At 49.9% G+C, this 18,026-nt stretch overlaps 1 long non-coding RNA gene and 3 other non-coding genes across 6 annotated transcripts; all 4 read right to left on the bottom strand.

Moving 5' to 3' along the window:
• Positions 1–11,522: 11,522 nt before the first annotated feature.
• On the bottom strand, positions 11,523–16,614 carry LOC116795460. Of its 3 annotated transcripts, none has more exons than XR_004360066.1 (6): positions 16,599–16,614; positions 15,619–15,731; positions 14,687–14,809; positions 13,757–13,889; positions 12,122–12,510; positions 11,523–11,678 (listed from the first exon to the last, which is right to left on the bottom strand). It is a non-coding gene; the product is annotated as an uncharacterized LOC116795460 (long non-coding RNA). The 3 variants fall into 3 exon arrangements; XR_004360065.1 differs by lacking the exon at positions 16,599–16,614 and adding an exon at positions 16,142–16,159; XR_004360064.1 differs by lacking the exon at positions 16,599–16,614 and having other exon boundaries at positions 15,619–15,895.
• On the bottom strand, positions 13,961–14,051 carry LOC116795576. Its single transcript, XR_004360088.1, has one exon. It is a non-coding gene; the product is annotated as a small nucleolar SNORD12/SNORD106 (small nucleolar RNA).
• LOC116795577 lies at positions 14,881–14,971 on the bottom strand. The gene has a single exon (XR_004360089.1). It is a non-coding gene; the product is annotated as a small nucleolar SNORD12/SNORD106 (small nucleolar RNA).
• On the bottom strand, positions 15,813–15,896 carry LOC116795578. Its single transcript, XR_004360090.1, has one exon. It is a non-coding gene; the product is annotated as a small nucleolar SNORD12/SNORD106 (small nucleolar RNA).
• Positions 16,615–18,026: the final 1,412 nt, after the last annotated feature.

Below are 18,026 nucleotides of genomic sequence, written 5' to 3'. Positions count from 1 at the left end.
CAGAGTGTCATAAAGATTATCACCAACAATGGATGATAAAAGAGACAATTTTTTGCCTGATTTGACTCCAGCATACCTCAGCAGCCATTAAAAACCTGAAAGTACTTCATTCCCACTACAGCAGCTCCTAAGGAACACGATCCAGCTGGCTACTCTGCCTCTCTACAGAATTACTCTGAATTTTCTGCTTACTTTGAAACGCAAGAAGCTTAAAGTGATTACAACCACTCCTGTGAATTATTTAGCTATTCAGTAGGAAGCAAAAGGCTTTACTGTAACTTTTTATCAAAGAGGTTTACTCTTAAATATTGATCACAACAGATGTTATACCTTGCTAAACACTGAACTGGGATTTATAAAACCCACCCACTGATTTTTTGCAAGTGATTATGCTATTGTACTAACAGTGGGTATGGGCAGAATGTTCCCACTTCAGGGAGACTGCAGCAAAGATGCTTCTGGGAAAACAGAAAATAATATTAGAAGACAGGCTAACACCTTCAGCATGTGCAATGCTGGAGACTTGGACGCAGAGGAGATGTGTCACTGTGCCAGCTCGGGCAGAACATGGTAAAATGCTCCAAAAAGATAAGAAATAAAAGGAACTTCAGCTTCTTTGTATATCAGTAGATGTCTGCAGCAAAGGACAGATGTCTTGTTTTCTTGGCAGTGGTCAGATACTGTCACCTTGGAAATCGCACGTGTGACAAATCCTGCAGTGGGAAAGAGGCAAAAAGGCCAGGAGAGGAAAGAGAAGAGCACTAGAAATTAGAGGCCGTGGGGTCTATGAAGTAGGAATTTAACGATACCAGGTGTTAATTCCTGCCTCTACCAATGAGTCACTCCCCATGTGACCTCAGGTAAGTCATTTAACCAGTGAATGTCTCATTCTTGATCTAGAACAGGAAGGACATTCAAAAGGAGATTGCATTACTCAGCTGATTAGTTAACACAAACCAGAGGCCTGTGTGGCTCTTGTGCAATTCCCTGTGGGGCAGCAACAGAACACAGTTCCCAGGACCAGCACTCCTGCTTCCATGCTCCCCATCCCCCTGCCAACACTTGGTGAGGTAGGACGAACACCTACCCACTGTTCTGAGACACACAGAACTGGCTGAATAAAAATTAGCTTCTGAAAGCAATGGGGCCACATAAAGACTGCAATTTTGACTGACCCTGTGCTGTTAGGAAAGTTGCATCTGGGTCCAGGCATCTCAGTAGGGTTTATATTCAATCCCCCAGCCAAATTCTTGGGAGCAAACTTTGTTTCTCATCTCACATTCCCGCAGTGAAAGCAGTTCTCCCTTGTTCTGGTTTGACATAGCCCTAAGGATTTCTTAGGATTTGGGGTTTTTTTACCATCTTTAGAGCCTGCCAGGGAATGTCAAAGAAGACAAGGAAACATGGCCCAAGCCATGCTGGACCACATCAGCCCAGGAACAGATTTCTTGCAAGACAACTGCCGAGTCTAAAAGTGTGTCTGTTGGCCCTGTGAGGAGTATTGGAGCCAAGCAAATGTGCTTTAACAGAAAGGAAATGTGGCTAGTCCATTGCACAGGGAGAGGTCAGGAGCAGAACAGCTTGCAGGGCTGTCCTTGGCAGCGGAGATTGTGTCTTCCATCCTATGGGGAACACCACGAGGCAGCTCACTGGGGCAGGTGGAAATGCAGCTTCATCAGCTTACCCAAACCCAGCTGCTCTCCTGGCTGACCACACCAGGCTCCTGCCCCCTCGCTCACTTTCCTTCCTTAATTAAGCTGCCCTGTGCTGGAGCTGCCACTGACCCAGTTCCCAGAGGCCTCCTGCTTCCTTCATTAACTCTGAGGGGCGGGAGATGTCACAGATGGAAAGGCCCTTCCAAGGGACAAAGGGGAGCTTACTCTCACTTTTATTCTGGGTAGTTAATCCGTGTCCTTGCCTGCACTACAGGCTGATCTGTGGAATGGGGAATGCTGACCATTACCAGCTCCATCCTAAACTTCATTTTGCCATAACTTTCACCTCACCCCCCAAAAAATAATAATAATAAAAATATTGTTTTGAAGCCTAGATAGGATTTACCAGGTTTTTAAATAGGATTTACCCTAATCCCAAGTGTTAGCCCCTTAACCTCTATGTCTCTTCACCTGATAGCAAAGGTGTCAGGATGGCAGTATTTTCTTTGCTCTGTGTTTGTACAGCTCCTTGCACTCGTGCAGGATTTGGATTCTGTGTATTCCAGCAATAAGGAACCAAGCAGAACTATCATTATGCAGGACAAATGAAAAAAAAAAGGTTCTGGTTTAGAGTGTCTGATTTTACTTTCCACTGTCACAGCCAAGCCTGTAAAAGCATAGAAGGAAAGTGGCCAACCAAGTGATCTGATTTCTTGGAGCTGATTTCTACAGCTATATGAGGGCCACAGGAGAGCTGGCTGCCACCTCATCCAAACCCTCCTCCAAGGCTCTCACAAGGGATGCTCTGCTCGTTCATTACATTACAGCAAGAAGCACCACCAGCTCCCAAGAGCTTTCCAGAACATGAGTCAAATCAACAGCAATGGCAACACCACTTGTCCAAGTGAAGGCAAGGGTCAGCATTTCCCCCTATGCTTTTGCTGCTGTGAACAGGTACTGACCTGAAAATCCACAGCAGAGTCTGTTCTGTGCCTGCTGCCTGTCCTGCCTCACACCCAGAGTGTGCCAGGGCTCCCATTCCCAGGCTTAGAATTGAAAAGGCCTTTAAACATCATTCCTCTGCTGTACATATCTGCTAGTTTTTAGCACACAGAGATACGGGAGAAAGTTGATACCAAGCAAGAGTCTGATATTTTCCTGAAGCAAATCTGAAGATAAATCAGATTATGAGCCCATCTATTTGAGATTCTTCTGTCTTTTGTCAAAGTAGAAAATGTTGAACCAAATAGTCTTAAACCTGCTAATGAAGTCCACTCAGGATGGTGATCTCATTAGGACTAAAGGGAGATTTGGCCACCACACCTGAACTAGGCTGTTGACCCAGAAACAAAAAAACATCTCATCTAAATGATTCTTAGGCCTGGATTTTTCTCTGTGTGCTCAGGAGGCCAGTAACCACTGCACACCTCTTCAAATGTGTCTTTGCCACCCTTGTAAAACTCCCCTTCAGCTGGCTGCAAAGAGGAGAACCCCACAGCTTCCCAGAGTAGCAGAGGGCAGCAGCCCTCTCTGGAGCCCCACTGGATGACCAGCTGGGTCCAGCCTCTCTGCTGGCTCTCACCTCACCAGCTGTGTCCCCAAGACACAGATTCCTGAGGTACTGCTGAGAAAATCCACACCACAGCGGAGTAGTCGTGGCTGAGCAAAAACCTCCTTGGATTGAAACCCCAAAAGCAATCACCAAAAACCTCCTTGGATTGAAACCCCAAAAGCAATCACCCTTGGTAAAGGCTTCAGCACAGCAAAACTAGTGTCTCCAGCAGACTCCAACACACATAAAATGCTGCACTGTAAGGCTATGGGGGAAGTCAGGCTAGAAGAGAAGCAGGGAAGTCCCACTCCTCTCATCCAGTTGTGGCCATAGGCACAGAGAACACAGATATTCTCCATCTCTCTTCTGCCAAAAGCCACTACACAACCCCATCACATACTGCCTCTCCACAGGGAGCTGGGCTGTGACTCACACAGGGCATAAAGGAAACAAACTTGTTGCCATTAAAAAGCTATTATCTTTAATGAAAGCTGGAGAAGGTTTAAAGTGGCCAGAAGTCTTACTTAGAAAATAGAAAAGATAAATACTTTAATAAAAAGCTTTTAGTGGTTTTCTGTCTGGGTCTTTTGCCTTCCCAAAGAAAAGGAAAGGAAACCAGCCAACTTTTCTGAACCTGGTACTTTCCGTTTTCTTTTTGCTTTCTTAAAAGAAAATAATGGAACAAATTTGTGAGAGTCTGAGCCAGGAGGGGATCCTATGAACAAGGTAAGCCATATTCCTTCCCCTAAGCAAAAGGATTTTGGACAGGTTTGCATTAAGTCAAACCTGGCAATTTTCCCTAGTCTCCGAAGGCCCATGGTGACACCTGACTCCACAAAGCATTACTGGGAATCTTTTAAATCTCCAATAACCCCATGACAAAACACACTCCCTGTCAGAAGAAACACAATTGCCTCTACCAATTCCACAAGGCTTTCCCACATTAAATCAAGAGCAGTACCTCACTTTTCAGATTCCTCCCAAAGTAGCTCCTTTCTCATGCTTTCACAGCTGCCTCCTCTTCAGCCCTTGCACCTTTGCATCCTCCTCCAGCACCGCTTCTCCTGCAGCCCACACCAAGAGGTGGCTCCAGGGGCCATCCCTCACTACCCTTCTCCCTCTTTCCTGTCACTCACTCAGGCTGGGCTCAGTTTCCCACTCCTGAAGTCCAAGGGATTTTGCTGCTGGTGTTTAAGGATGGAAGAGACCAACAAGAAGACATATAAAACACGCAGGGACTTCTCCCAGCAGGTCTTTCCTTCTCCAAAGAACCTGTGGCTCAACTTTTTACCTTCTTTAGCACAGACCATTTTATGCCCTTCCTATGAGGAATCTCTGATTGTGCACGAGACACTACACAAGAAATAAGAAAGACACACACACACCCCAGAAACATCATCCCAGGTCACATCCCACAGGATCAGTGTTCCCGGTCACCATTCCTGTCCTGTCTTCCCTATGCTGGTCACTTTGGCTCATTTATTCTCAGCAGAGGAGCCTGGGACTCTGGGCCAGCATTGCTCCTCTTGAGTCACAAGGCAACAGCTGCCACTCATAGAGGCCAGAATCCAGGCCCCTTTATTTTTTCACAAGTGGTTAAGTATAAGCTATATGAAATAGCTTAAACATCTTCATTCTCTGTAACTAATAAATATAAGAGAAACATCAAGGTTTTGTTACAGTGGTTTTCCTAAAAGAAACAAGAAAAATGGATATTGTCCTTCCATGCAGCATAAAACTCGGGATAAATGAATTCACCCACAGCTACAGAAAAACACATTTTTCAATTTACTGAATTGTCAAGTCATTTGAGCTGTTCTGTGAGTCAGCAACTGCAAATGGGTCATCTGCAACTTGCAGCATCAGGCTCCAGGGCAACACACTCCCACTTGTCCCCTGGGACACTGTACAGTGCAGGAGCAGCTGGGGATAGTCCTCAGCACAGCTTCTTCAATGCAGTCATCATCCAGGCCACACATTTTCCACTCTGCTAAAGCTCTCCCCAGTTGGTAGGAAGCAAAGCAAAGCAAATGGAAAGCAAATCCTAAAGTGGTATAGATGCTGCTTAAACAGGACACCGAAGTGTCTCTCTAATTCAAGAGCATGCTTAAATGTGGTACTTGAAATCCTGCACTGCACACAGACATAGCTGTTCCAACTAACCAGGCTCTGTAATGAGCTGAACAAGCTGCAGAAGGAGGCAGATATACTTATTAGAATTGGTCCTGCCAGTAGATTGCACCTCCTAAGAAACCTTGGCTTTAAATAAATTTCTCCAGTAAACTGAACACACATTGTATTTGACTAAGACAGGTGAAATTTGAAAGACAATTGGTTTAGCACCAATATAAGTTTCAGAGATTTAAATGGCCCAGTTGGAAAATAGAGCATTGCCAACATCAGCCAAGCTTTAGCTGACACTGGTAACTACATTAACAGAAGCAGCAGCTGATTTCTGATTATCTGCTTCTCTGCAGTCCAGGTACTGCCTGTAGCACAGTCACTTTGTTTTATTCATGTCAAATTGCCAAGAAGCCAAAGAGGGCAGAGAACAGACCCCAGTTTAATCTCTGCTGCGCAGAGTTCCATATTCCCTGGGCAGAAGGCTCCTGATCTGATCCATGCCTCTGCCTACCAGGGATACCTGAGTGCATGGCCTTTACAGGTGCCTTGAGTCAGGCACACCTGGCACACTCTCCGACCTTCAAGTGCCTTGGAAATCACTGTTCCAGTGCTGGAAGCAACACCTGATCCCACTGAGTCCTTCCCACCAAACAGCCTCACCTGTGCTGTGGTTCCCTGGCATCACTGGGGCTCTTCACTTGGCCAGTGTCTGTAGGACCAAACCCAGAACAAACGATGCCCAGTTTCTGGGCCCCTTCTCATCTTTGGAGCTATGTTGTCTCTTGAAATGTACCTGTTTGCCCTTGTTTTAACAGGATTATGTAGTAAATTGTCCCTCGTAAGTTATCAAAGTTACACCTAAAGTACAGAGAAGCAGATGTTTATTTGCAATAGGGCAGCAGGTGAGGAAACCCGAGGCCTTACCTACAACCAATGCATTTCCACAGGAGATTCGAGTCCACCCATCTGCACAAATTCTCTCTCTGCACATGACACCTAAACACTCCACAGAACGTTAAGAAGCAGCACAGAAATAGGATGGAAAATAGAGCTAAAAATCAAAGCATTGACTCAAAGTCAACCTCAGCAGAGGGTTCTTTCATGACTGGCACTTCTGAGTGAAACCAGCAGCAGAAGCAGTAATAGCAGGGATGAAAATAAACAGAACCTGTATCACTGCCTCACCTATTTAACAGCTTTATTCAATTGACACAATTTACATGACAGAAATGATCACATTTATTATCTTACATGAGAGCAGAAGGTGGCACGGGCAGGCACTGAGCAGTCAAGCTTTCATATTCCCTGGGCAGAACTAAGTCAGCTCTGCACTTCACAATTCAATAAATGCAGAGAGAAAAGGATTTTGCTTTATTTTACTTGGAATAAGATGCACTGATTTTTTTTCCTCTCCTCCAGAAATTAACTTTTTTTTTTAGAAGCCACAAGCCAGGGCACCATGCATACAGCTCTCACAGGACAGGGGGACTGTTCCTAGTGTTCCAGTTCCTGAGGTCTTTGCTCCCAGTATGAGGGAAATGAAGATGAATAAACCCTGAAAGATCCTCATAACACTTCCCTCACTACAGGGTTACCAGCCCCACCATCTCTCAGGGCTCCTCTATAGGTTTAAGGATCACGCAAACCTAAAACAAACCCCAACTCACCCGTGGCTGAACCCAGCGATGCATTCCTGACAGCCTGAGAGATCCTGTCTTCTGTCACCCTTGCAGACCTCCCAGGCAGCTTTACATCTTCCTCCTCCCAGCACTTGAGCCACAGCTGGGGGAAGAACAATGCTGTGATGGATGGACAGACTCCCATCAGACAGAGGGAACATCTGAGAACACCCAGATAAGGGTGAGCTTTTCTCTTCAGTGTGAGGGAGAATCATTAGGCTCATCCATGGACAGGTGCCTTTTTTAGTTTCTCTCTCACAATTCAGACAGGGAGAAGGCAGCTCAGGAGACTGTGACCTTCCCATTTTGTTTAAAGAAAGAAGAAGGAAAAAAAAAAAAAGAAAAACAGCAGGAGAGAACCCACTAATGCTTTTCCAGCAGCCTGAAACACAGGGCAAGAGAGGCATCCACTCACAGATTGTAAGGAAAAGGCTTGGGCAGTAGGCTGGGCCATCCTCTGTGCCTGTCACATCCCATCCACACAGCCCTGATTCTGCTTTCTGGCACCAAGAAAATCCTCTGTGCTTCTTTCCTGCTCTATTCCTGCACGTACTTTTCTCCAGTGCAGGGGAAAAAAAAAAAAAGGCAGGAAAAGAACAGCAAGGAGCAGATTTGCAACCGCTTTATAAACTAACAAGATGAGTCAGCAGTTGACCCCTCATCACCAGGCCTTCCACTTGCCAAAGGGCTATGGAACAGCAGGTGTACCTGGTCAGCTCTGGCAGGGAAAAAAAGCCAAGTTGGTGTGCAAATGCACTCACCAAGTCACTGTAACTCCTTTTGAGTAGCGAGGCCTCAGCAGCGTCCCTCTCGCCCCCGCCAACGTTGCTACTTACCTTTGCAGTCAGCAACCCCACTGAGGAGAACTTCAACAGCACTTAGGTACCCAGCACATCATCCTGGATCAGAGGGAAGACTGGTAGGACTGTGCTCATAGTTCAGAGGAGTGACACAGCGGGTTTACAGAAGGAAATCATGACCAGCAGCACAAAATGTGTCACTGCTATGACACAGCAGCAGCTGCTGTGAAGGACGTGCCTGAGGCGCAGGTTTAGGTAAGCCGGGAACCAGCCAGAGATGCACATTGCTGCTGGCACCTTTGGCAAACACCCTTTTCTCCAGGCAGTTTTCCCAAGCCCTGCTAAGGCGTTTCCACAGCAACATAAATTGCTGACTAACAAAAGTTCTCAGACACTTCCAGTCCTCCTCTGTAGATTTCCAAGAAAATTGCACCTATAAATATCCTGCTGTAAAGAAAAAGCGACAGCAAATACTCAAAGGAAAAGTCTGCTTTGAACCGCTGGTGTCCAGGGCCTGATCCACATCCACTGAAAAATGGATCTACTCTCAGGACAGGTCTTTCCCCATGAGGGCTATATCTCAGAGAAAAAATGTTTTTATATCCTCTTATTAGACAACATTCTTGCAAGCATGAATGGAGACCAAGCCAGTGTAACAACCACAGCACTGCTCTTGTGAGGCTGCAGATGATCTGCAGCCATTTGCATGAGATGGCAACCAACTTTATTCGTCAGCAGCCTGGATTTGGGAATGTTGGTGGGGGTTAGGCAGTGTCCACCACTGCTGCAACTGAGCAGCAGAGAGTGAGTGCACATACTCCAGGCTGCTAAACAAGAGCAGAGGTAGAGCTCAGTATTTCTTCTCACTGAGAAACAGTACCCAGATCTGACCTGGCTCTGTCCCAGGCCAAAGTCCAAGTACTCCAGTGTGTGTGTGAGCACAAGCCTCACCTGTCAGCTAAGAAGCAGCCCTGACCCAGAATGCTGTTGACTGCAGCCAGCCACAGCAGGAAGAGCAAGCAGGTGCAGAGCAGAAAAGCCTGAGCAGTGTCCTCAGGGCAGCCCTGGGTGTGGACACACGGCCCCACCTCCAGGGAGGGGCTCTTGGGATCGGGCTGCACAGAACCCACCTGGGCAAGCGGCTCCTCGGGGGCTGCACGTGCTGACTGACCACACTTGAGCAGCAGCTGAGCCTTCCCAGCCCCCGGGAAGGACACCTCCCATCCTGCTGTCCGTGCTGAGAGTGCACCTCCAAAGGTCCTGCTGGCCCTGGAACGGTACATGAACCCAAAGGAGTCTGCAAAGTAGAGAAATGAGGGCAGCCCCCGGATCTGGTATTTGCTTTGAGAAAAGACTCAGGCAGTCAAGCTTATTCTGAGCACTAGAGGGAAGACTTCAAGGTGACCCATCCACAGCATTCAAAACTGAGCAGAGAAGGCAGCAGGCACAGACAAGTGCAGAGTATCTAGTGGACATTTTTACAAATATAACACTAAAGAAATCAGGCAGATTCTCGGGTAACACAGACAGAAGGGATCCCAAACTTGTTTCCATTTTCAAGACACCCCACCACTGGAAGGGATCTGCCAAAAAGGGTGGAAGATGAAGAGAGGGCTATAGCTGCAGAACATCTGTTTAAAACTCTGGATGCTGCAGGAGACAGAAACACTCTGCTTCAAAACAGAGTCTTCCCCTTACTGCCTGTGGGGCAGTTTGAGGGTCCTGAAATCTGGATCTTCCTAGGGCAGTTACAAACCTGAGTTGTGCTTCACTGGCTGTCTATGGTAATGTGATGTGTCTGACAATCTATCACTGAGCAGAGATGGAAGAGAAAATCACACAAGTAGAAGCAGCAATGAGTAACTGCACTGTGCTTTGCTATAAGCTAATGCAGCTGCTAACAGGTGGGTCTAAAAAGAATATAATCATCACCACGCAGTCAAGATATGCCTGGGTCTTTGGGAATACAAATGTTAAACCTTTCCCTGTGTATGAAAATCTATTAAAAGCAACATCAGACAGAGAAATAATCTGTTGTATTTTCCTCTCAGATGCTCATGGCACCAAGAGACAGATCTGTTTGAGAAAAGTAAACATTTGGTTAAACATACCAGCCCAGTGAGCGACTCCAGGTTTCAGTTTAGAAAGTTACACAAGTACCTACAGCAGGGTCTGTTCCTGTTACAACTGAACTGGCAATTCTGCCTGACCCCACTGCCCTGCTCAGCCTCTCCCATGCTGTCACTGTGCTTTGCCGGCCTCCAGAGCTGGTTGGGAACTCTGTGAGCAAGAGAAAGCAAGTCAGCCTTTGTCCAGAACATTCCTCCTGGCCTCCATCTCCTCATTCAAACCACCCAGCGGACACAGGAGCTGAGCAGGGCTAGCAGGAGTCAGGTCAGGAGCAGCTCTGAGGACAGATTGCTTTAAAGTCAGTGTAAAACCTGCCTGTGCCCGTCTCTTATCAAAGCACCATAGTAAGAAATTTCCAAATGGGCCTGTCTTAGCTCCATACTTGCTACAGACCCAGAAGTCTGTGCTGGTTTCTCCATTAACTGGGAGGCTCCAACACAGCCATTCTGGGGTCAGTTGTGGCAGGTTTGGGTGGTCTCTGGTCACACAGAACGAGGTGCCCCTGGCACGGCCCGTTCTGGGGTCAGTTGTGGCAGGTTTGGGTGATCTCTGGTCACATAGAATGAGGTGCCCCTGGCACAGTCCATTCTGAGGTCAGTTGTGTCAGGTTTGGGTGGTCTCTGGTCACACAGAACGAGGCGCCCCCAGCACAGCCCATTCTGGGCCCGCCCGGCCCCCCCATCTCTGAGGGGCTGGAGCGGCCGCACAGCGCCCCCTGCTGGCCGGGCTGGGCCTAGGCCCAGTCTCAGCCCCAGGCCTCCCCACTCCCCGGGAGCCGCACATGGCCCAGCACAGTGCCCTGACACACCTTCGTCACCTGCTGAGGCAGATGTGCAGTCAGTCGATGTGGGGTATGGCAGACACAGGAAGCAAGGCATCCAGGTGCTCTTGACTACTTCTCTGGGACTGAGAAATTTGGTATTGGAAATACCTTTTGTTTCTTCTCCTTCAGCCCGTGTTCAATCCATGTTTCATGTTCCTGCTCTGCAAACCTGGCAGTTTCCCAAGCAGCACACAGGGAAGGCTGCAGGATCCCTCATCAGGTCTGACCAAAGCAGAGGCATTCCTGACACAGCAGAGGCGATATCCAAATCCTCACAGACCTGACAGCAGCTTCCCTTCCTCCCCAGACTCTGTCACTTCCCTGTAAGACTCCCTGTGTATGGGAGACTTCGTGAGACTTACCTGAGAACATGCTCATCTACACCTTGAACCAGGTCAGCCCAAACCCCCTCAGACAAGTGTTCTACACCAGCTGCTCCCACACAGATGCTCCAGGAGCAGCTGAGGGAGAGCCTTGGCCAGAAGCCATGCCCAGAGTGCACCTCTCCCCTCAGCACAGACCAGGGACCTGTAGCACTCGCTGTTCTGTACAGACCCTGTGACACTCCCTGCAGCACAGCAGCACTCACAGCCCCAGTCAAGCTCTACTGCCATGAGATCATGCCTTCTCTTCTTGGCTTGAAGTAGCTTCATCACCCCACCACAGCACCACGTTTCTCTGTCCTCTCCCAACTGCCCTAACAAGTGGGAGATGAAGGTATGAGCTATTAACTATGTAAAGAAAACTTCAGTCACCAGCTGAGTTCACCCAGTACTCAGATTTTATTAAATAGGCTCTATACAGTACAAAAACACACTGTGCTGCAGCATCCCAGATACCCCTTCCCCACTTCACAAGCTGCCAGATAAACCACTAAAGCTTTCTGGATGGCAGGGGAGACCCAAGCCCTCACTCCTCTCATAGAATCAGCTGGGTTGGAAGGGACCTTCGAGATCATTAAGTCCAACCCTTGATCCACTACTGCTGTGGTTACTAGACCATGGCACTGAGTGCCACACCCAGTTCCTTTTTAAAAGTCTCCAGGGACAGAGAATCCACTACTTCCTGGGCAGCCCATTCCAATGTCAATTAGAAGTTCTTTCTAATATCTAACCTAAACCTCCCCTGGCACAACTTGAGACCATGCCCTCTTCTCTTGCTGATGGTTGCCTGGGAAAAGAGACCAACCCCCACCTGGCTACAACCTCCTGTCAGGTAGTTGTAGAGTGATGAGGTCTCTCCTGAGCCTCCTCTTCTCCAGGCTGAACAGCCCCAGCTCCTTCAGCCTCTCCTCATAGGACTTGTGCTTGAGTCCCTTCACCAGCCTCGTTGCCCTCCTCTGGACCTGGCTCCAGCACCTCTCCTTACACACAAGGCCCTCCCGTACTTGTCATTGCTTGTAATGACAGGGGCAGGATAACGTGAGCTGTCAGTCAGGGAATGCAGCCCCTGCAGACAAAAGCATCCAAACTGCATTACACATGCAGCAAGTTCCAGAATCCATTCCAGTTACATGCCTCATACCCAAGGGACAAAAAATGTGACACCCTCCATCTAAGTTGGCAGGACACCAATTCATCACTCCCGCCAGCTCTGAGGAAAGGCCGGAGTGTCACAGGGTGATGTGAATGCTGTGGCTTGGACAAGGATCTGAGGCAGCAGCACGGGAGCAGCAGAAGCATCCGTCTTCATTAGCAAAACACTGAAACCCCAGCAGGGCCCAGGACAACTTCTGACAAATCTCAACCTGTCAAGAAAACAGCCAACATTTTATTTTTGTCTGAACACTGCCACAAACAGCAAATATACAGCTCTCAAATCCACCCCCAGCACCCTCAAAATCCCCTATTAGATGAGGGTTGCTCTGCAAAGAGCAGAAACTTGCTCCCAGGATGCACCCAAACTGCACTGTGGGAGGTTCTAGAGCAGATCTTGCCAACAGCCTGGGGGAGCTGACAGAGCAGAGAGTGCCAGAGAAACACATTCAGTCAGCTCAACCAGCTCCACTGCCTGACACAGAGCACTTGCTTCCTTTTGCATCCGGGGTACAGATACAGAGGACACAGTGCTGCTCTTCAGACACTTCAGCCCCTCTGGAGACAGAGCAGGTGCATGGGGCAGGAACTGAGTGAGCCAGTGCCAACAGCTGTTTTTATCCAATGAAGTTCTGTTAAGCACATTTTCTAAAGCTTTAGTGAAATCCTAACCAAACAGATTTTCAGGTGTCACATAGTTGATCGTGAAGAAAAAGGACACCAAAGCAAATCCTCTCTTGCAAAGAGACACATTTCTGGAAGCTGACTTTCACCCCCTTCTCAAGGCATTGAAAACCTCCCATTCAAAGGAGTAAAAAACTAATGAAGTTTCAAGAACAAAAGCCTCCTGACTCTTCAAGAAGCCCTTCATTTTAACACTGCTTAAATGGGGCAAGACAAAAATAATAAATTTATTCACTGAAACTGAAACCTGTCAGAGCTCTCTGCCATTTATTTAGGACCTTCAGAAAGCAAGAATTCTTTCACTTTTGATACTAAAGTTGTTCACACACATCAGTGTTACATGTCAGTGTTACTATGGTAGGTGCAGCCTCTAGTGTTGCCTTGGAGTGTGCAACCACCCTGCAGAGGAGCCTCCTTATGTGCCATGAAGGCATTGTGCACCTCTGGAACCAGCATCAGCATTGCCCATCTGGTAGGGGAAAACAAGGCTGAAGTCACTGTGACAGATGCTCTTCAGCTGAACATTAAAACAATCATATGAAAAATCTTCACATCCAGAACAACTGACAAGGCATTAATCCCTGCAGGAAACTGGAGTATTTTAACAGGGATTGATACTGTGGTCTAACACTTAAAAGGGCCCTTTCTGCAACACTCAAGTCTTTACTCTTCACACACATTAAGCTGTCAAAGCACAGCAGAAGCAACTCCCTTGCAGAAAGGTGTTTTTTCCTTTTTTTTAAGCCAGTTAACGTAAGTGGATCCAATACTTACCATTCTTTACTATCAGAGGGCACACATGGTAGAGCAAAACAGTCAACTGCCCTCACCACACCACCACAGCCAGCTGCAGCCTTCACTTCAGTCTCCCAGAGGCTCAACCCCCTGTCTCTGCCTTCACAGTGCCCTGTGGGTAAAGCCAAGGGGAACAGTCAGCACCAGGCTCTGCCAGGGCGTGGGACACAACAGCACTTCCCTGCTGGTGCATCAGACATGATCTGGCTTGAAGAGCAAGAAATCAACACTGTCGCTCTGATGGGGAAAAAATTTAGTCATCACTTACACCAGCAGGTTCCCAGGAGCTGTGGCTGCTCACCCAGTGCAGCTGTGCCACACTCCCACCTCCCCCAGCAGATCCACTGGGACAGAGGTCATGGCAGAGGAAGTGGCAAAGCCATGCCCACATCTGCAATCTCTGCACTCCCTCACACCCTGGCCAGCAAGGGGCAGGGCAGACAAGGCTCAACCAGCAGCACCTCTTAAAGGGACACACTTCAGCCAGAACGGTTCCTGTCCCTTACTGGGACAACCCATCACCCACCTGTCTGTGCAGGGTGTCCTCAGTGAGCCCCTGAACACAGTGCAGCAGGGACACAAACAGGACAGAGCTGTAAGCCCCTGTCCTGCTCCAGCTCAGCACACAGCAAGTGTAGCTTGCAGACTCCCTGCCCTGCTGGTTTCTTCACAAGCCACATCTGCCACTTTGGACATGCTGGAACAGGAGGCCCAAAGGACCTCATTCCAACGCTCATGCATGAGGGAAATCCCTGCACTTTCATCTCTACAATACCCACATCTGTCTAGTCTCCAGAGACAAAGTGGGAGCAACTCCCTTGCAGAAAAAGGTATTTCCTCCCCTCTCCCTTTTTTTTTTATTTTTTATTTAATTTTAACATGTGATTCATAATTACTTTTAAGACTTACCATTGTACAAGCATAGTGGAGCAAAACAGACAGCTGCTCTCACCACACCATCACTGCCAGCTGCAGCCTTCACACTTCAGGTCTCCCAGAGGCTCAACCCCCTGTCTCTGCCTTCACAGTGCCCTGTGGGTAAAGCCAAAGGGAACAGTCAGCACCAGGCTCTGCCAGGGCATGGGACACAACAGCACTTTCCTGCTGGTGCATCAGACATGATCTGGCTTGAAGAGCAAGAAATCAACACTGTCACTCTGATGGGGAAAAAATTTAGTCATCACTTACACCAGCGAGTCCCCAGGAGCTGTGGCTGCTCACCCAGTGCAGCTGTGCCACACTCCCACCTCCCCCAGCAGATCCATGGGCACCGAGGGAGTTCATGCTGATCTTTCCCCAAAAACAGCTGGCTGGTCAGCATGCTCAACAGGCACATGGGACAGGCAAATATTCCCCCCAAAAATTAAGAACAAACACCTATGTATGGGGGTTCCAGAGCAGAGCACAAGACAGTCAAGGCACGTAAAAGAGGCAATAAGCAGAGACTAATAGCTTATTACTTTCTGAAGGCCCAGGCTTTCTGTCCGTGAGGCTCCCCTGCAGCAGGAGCCGTGCAGGCCGCAGGGAGGCACAGCCGGGCCATGAGCACCGGGACCCGCGGTGCCCAGCACTGCCCGGGGCGGGGCAGGACCCCCGGACCACCCCGGGGCCAGCACCCACCGCCCGGCCCGGGCTGCAGCCCCTGTCCCGCGGGGAGAGGGACCCGCCGGGCCAGCGGCCGTACCCACACGTGACAGCTCTTCAGGGACACCAACGCGTTGCAGGAGCAATTTATTTATACGTGCATATATGCGGAAATAAATATATTTGAACATATTAAAAATTATATACTTAAACGTATATATTTAAATCACTAATCCACAGTCACTTTAAGCACTCACCGCTCCCCCCCCGCAGGGGCTCAGACCCTGCGGCACACCCCGGGCACGTGCCTCCATCGGCGGCTTGGCCCCGGTCATGGGGCTCCCAGAGGCGCCCCGGGCTCCGGCTCGCCCTGCAGGGAAACAAGGAACAGTCAGCACCGAGAAACAGTCGGTTCCAGCCCTCGACCGCCCCCGGGCCCGGCGGCGGCTCTGCTAGTGCATCAGACACGATCTGGCTTGGATAGCTGTGCTCAACACTGTCGCTCTGACGGGGAAAGAGTCATCACTCCACCAGCGAGCGCTCGGGCGGGTGCAGAGAGCTCTGTGCGGCCCACCCGCGACAGCCGGCCCCTCACCGGGAGCGCGGGTGGAGCCCCGCAAGGAGCTTCTGGGCCAGGCCGGAGGCCGAGCGGAGGCCTCAGCGGGCGGGCAGCGAGGTGCAGCCGGCAAACACCCGCACCGGCACGGCCGAGCCCCGGGAACGGGCACATGGGGATCCAGGGCCCGCCCAGCCCACAGCCCCAAGTGCCCGCATACCCACCTCGGCCGCGCCGCAGAAAGAGGCCGAAGGGCCTCGCGCGAGGCGCTTTATGGGCTGCGCAGGCCCCGCCCGCGCCGAGGGGGCGGTGCCGCCGCCATGTCGGGCGGTACCGGGGGGGCCGCGGGGCCGGTCCCGCCTCATCCGCGATCCTGCCCGCCCCGCTCCGCTTCCCGCCGAGGGGCCGCGCGAGGCCGGACCGTGTGTGGCCCTCCTGTGGCTGCTGCGGTCCCCGAGCCGGTGCAGGGGGCGAGAGGCGCGGCCGGCGGCGGTGGGGCCGCCATTTCGCGGTGCCGGGCAGGGCGGGCGCGGCGCCTCATGGCGGGGGAGCGCGGCCGGGGCCGAGGTGCGGCCGGTGTGCTTCGCCGGGATGGGCGAGCGTGGCTTTGGAAAATTAATTTTCCCTTCTTAATGGAAAAAAAACCCAACACCACCGGTTCAGAGGTGTTCAGTGACTCACCCAAAGGCACGTGCAGGTGCGGTGCCAACATCCATCACGCCTCTGATCGCGCCCGGAGCAGGAGCCCCACGGGCGGTTCGGGGGCCGCCCGCTGACCCCCTGTTTTCCCCCGGGACGGGGCTCGGCAAATCACGTTGCGTTAGTTTGCCACTGAGTAACGTCAGGAATGGAATAAAGAACAAAGGATGTCTTGAATGAAAACAGCCCAGCGTGTAATTCAAGCACTGCCGTGACTGATGCTTTTATAGCTATAAATGCACCTTGGAAACGGGCTGTGAATCCAGCCATCCAGATCTAGTGGAGACGTGCCACATGACATCCTTGAGCACACGTGGAAGGTATTCCCAGAGTCCTGCACTCCAGCAGTGCGAGCACCTCTCCGTGCTCAGCAAGGCCAGCCCAGCACAGTCCGCCGTTGTTCTGCAGCCATGGCCCTCCCTCCCGGGGAAGGCGGGAACTTCTGTCCCTGGAATAACACCAGCTAAAAGATGGGGGTTGAAATGGAATCACGCAGGGGCACAGGCAGGGAGAGGCACAAAGCCAGAAGCCAGTTTCCATCAGCAGGGGGGTTCCTGGGGGATAAACACAGGCGCTGAACAGCTCTGAGTGCTGCAGGAAGCTGCTTTGGTCTAGACTAGCTCAGAATCATGTAATTGCTCCATGCTTTGGGTTTTTCTGTTTGTAAAACACACTTAGATTCTGCCAAGGCTCGAGAAGGTGTGAGAAGGGTGACTTGTCCTGTGGTGCTTCACAAACCAGCACCTTGGCACCAGGTCCTACCATCTCATCAGGGATTCGGTGACCTGACTGAGCTGGCTGGGAGGTGAGAGCATCTCGCAGGACCTGCAGAAGGGGCAGGTCAGGGATGGTACTTGAAACATGATGAAAGCAGGAAAAGGCACCTGATCAGTTTGTTGGCTGGTTTGCAAAATACAGCCAAGGCTCTGCAAATCTGCCTGGGGCAGCCACGGGAGGTGTTTTAGATGCTCTGAAAGATAAGCCTGCCTTGTTTTACTTGTCCAGTAGTATCTACAGGCGCATCCTGCAGGGACATAAATGGGCCTTACAGGATGTTTGGCAGAAACTGCTTAATTCAGGTACAGTTAAAATGCTTTTTCCAGATTAAGTGTGTTTGTAGGCAACTAAATCTTGAGAGCAGCCTATCAAACAGGACTTGTGGAATAAATCTCAATGCCATTAATCCAAGTTCCAGAACACCAAAAGATGAAAAGACAATCACAGGAAGGACATTTTAAAGAAGATTACAGGGAAAACTAATCTTGTTACACTGCAAACCCATGTCACATGCACAGCGCAGAAAGGAACTGTAAACATGATTTGTGTTGCCTAGCTTGGCAAGGAAGGGAAAGTGAGAAGGTCTGGGGTACTCAACAGCTGCAGCAGTGCTTAGTATTGTATTTATTTGAT

Source organism: Chiroxiphia lanceolata, chromosome 17 (assembly GCF_009829145.1).
Source record: "Chiroxiphia lanceolata isolate bChiLan1 chromosome 17, bChiLan1.pri, whole genome shotgun sequence".
NCBI lineage: Eukaryota > Metazoa > Chordata > Aves > Passeriformes > Pipridae > Chiroxiphia > Chiroxiphia lanceolata.
This window is presented reverse-complemented; position numbering and strand designations above follow the sequence as displayed.